Source organism: Psammomys obesus, unplaced genomic scaffold (assembly GCF_907164565.1).
Source record: "Psammomys obesus unplaced genomic scaffold, mPsaObe1.curated_primary_1811, whole genome shotgun sequence".
Classification (NCBI taxonomy): Eukaryota; Metazoa; Chordata; class Mammalia; order Rodentia; family Muridae; genus Psammomys; species Psammomys obesus.
The window spans coordinates 14622693-14625302 of record NW_026592666.1 but is presented as its reverse complement, the minus strand read 5'-3'; the positions used below and the strand labels follow the sequence as shown (position 1 = coordinate 14625302).

At 46.9% G+C, this 2610-nt stretch overlaps 1 pseudogene; it reads right to left on the bottom strand.

The window, feature by feature from the left end:
* Nucleotides 1–292: 292 nt before the first annotated feature.
* LOC129682477 (60S ribosomal protein L28-like) lies at nt 293–869 on the bottom strand (annotated as a pseudogene).
* Nucleotides 870–2610: the final 1741 nt, after the last annotated feature.

Here is a 2610-nt window from a genome sequence, read left to right as displayed (position 1 = left end):
AGATCAAATGGAAGACAGGATCACAACAGTTCATGAAAGAGATGGGGTGTTCTTATAGCCTGGGAACTCCATCCTTCACCATGGTGGCAAAGGTCCCCAAACGGACTGACATTCTTAGAAGACTGGATTTGGAGACAGGTCCTTATAGAAGTAATTAAAGTTAAATAGGGTTATGAGATTATCCCTGATCCCACATGAATGGTACCTTGTAAGAAAAGGATATCATGACATAGAGACCACCAAGTGAAGACAAAGGGAGAAGATGCCATTTGCACACTTAAGGGGACAAGCCTCAAGAAAATCCAGCCAAAGTCAAGATATTGACTTTGGACTTCGAGCCTTCAAAACTGAGAGAAGATGAATATGCTATAAGCTCCTGACATGTGGTGTTTTGCCCCAGGATACTTTGTGTGTGTGTGGTTGAAAAGGTCAATGGACTCTTTCTTTCTGGGGTATGCTCAGGAGGTTTTGGTGGAGCAGTCCATTTCCTCTTCACTACCACAGGTCTCTGGCTTCGCAGAATGGCACTGGCCCTTCGGATGGTTCACCATTTGCAGATCAGGGCGGTACTTGTTCTTTTGGATCATGTGCCTGATGCTGCTGATGGCCCTAGAATTCTTGTTGATGATGGTCCTCATATAAGAAGTGGCGGGTTTTCCCTGACCAGATCTGTGTTTCATGACCACCACAACCTCTTTGCCATTGGCCTCAGGCTCCACTCCCACAGCCTTGTGATGAATCAGCCTGTTGTAGCAGAAGGAGTTGCAGGTCTTCAGATTATTGGGCTCCGTGCTGTATATCTGCTTGTTCCTCTTGATCAGGAAACTGGAATAGTTCTGAACGACCATCCATTGTAGATGGGCAAACATGTCTGCAGCTCCTCACTCAATGGCAGCCGTAGACCTCCCCCCCACCCCCCAGGACACCTACATAGACATAGGATTTTTGTTTTTTGGGTGTTTGTTTGTTTTGGTTTTTCAAGACAGGGTTTGTCTTGTAGTCCTGGCTGTCCTGGACTCACTTTGTAAACCAGGCTAACCTCAGACTCACAGAGATACACTTGCTTCTGCCTCCTGAGTGCTGGGATTAAAGGTGTGTGTCACCACACCCAGCACTGGGCATGAGTGTTTTGTTCTGGAGGGGGCTCAGGCCTTAGGAGAAGGTCAGGCTTAGAAGGGCAGGTGGGAGGAAGGATATTTAGGGACTCTGAGGAATTTGGACTTCTCTCACAAGAGATTCATTTTCCTCCAAGAAATACTTGAAAGATACTTGGAAATGCCAGGGCTGGCTTCAGTGGGTTATCAGACCCTGGAGCCATAGCAGTTCAGGCTGTGAGGTCATAAGCATCTTTCTCCTGGGCTGGGCTATATTTTGGCCAGGCTGGACTCAGGGAATTTTCTCTGTGGAGCAAGAGAGGGAATCACCTCAAGTCTCTAAAAGTCAGAACTGAAATTGAGCAGACCCCAAGTCAGGAACCTGCAGTGAGTGATTCTAGGCCCACCGACCTTTTACATACCCACGTGGCTCAGCTGTGTGGAGCCAGTAATCCCCAAACTTCCTTTATGAGATAAATGCTAGATAGATAGGTGGGAGTGCTGCCATTCAGACTGAAGGGTCCTTAGCTGAGACAAACCCAGAGGAGCAGGGAGAGAACTTCATAGCCTAGAGTCTGGGGAACTTACAGATATGATAAAAGGGTGAGGAAGGAGCTCAGAGGCTCACTTCTTCACCTCCCTCCCTGTGTCCCATGTCCAACATGCCACTCTGATGTACTTTGGAGGCTTTTGAGTACTACATCCAGCATTGCCAGAGAAGAGGTTATGAGGACACAGTTAGCTGGAGCACACAGCCTCTGTTCACAATTGGCCCATTTGGAAGCATTGGAGGGGTATAACAGAGGACACGACACGGTGTTCTGTGACCCTGGAATGAATTTATTAAGCTAGGAGATAGTTTCTTCCACAGCTGCTGCAAACAGCTTCTCCATCTGCCCTGATCCAGTAAGCTAGGAATCCTGAGGGCTCTGCTGAGTGGGTTTATTTCTCAGGACACACCCAGGCCCAGGTCACCCTGTGGCTTCTTAGTCTTTAAACCTTCTCAAAGGTTTACTGACTCCATCTCTTCATGGCAGCTACAGCTTGTTTTTCTAACCTGCAGAGGTAGACTAGAGGTTTCTTCTGTTGGGATGTAGAACACGCACAATAGCATTAGCAATCAATCTTATTCTCTACCGAAGCCACACACATCTGAGCTGCCATTCCGTTGTGCCTATGCTTAACTCAGCCTTTTCTTGCTTTCAGGAGGGGATAGATGACTGTTACTAGACCCCCTGCCTGTGTCACCACAGAACACTCTCATGAATAAGAACACACAGATATCACATCCAACCCCTTCTTTGACATTCTGAGACCACATTATTATTATTATTTTAACAAACCACAGTGTTATAAAAAACAATTATTGTGTGTGTGTGTGTGTGTGTGTGTGTGTGCCCATGTGCCATGCCACTCATGAGAAGTTCAGAGGAACAGTTTGTGGACTCTATTGTCTCCTTTCACCCTGGCTCTGGGAATTGAACTCAGGTCAGGACTGTGTGAAAAGCTCTTTTAC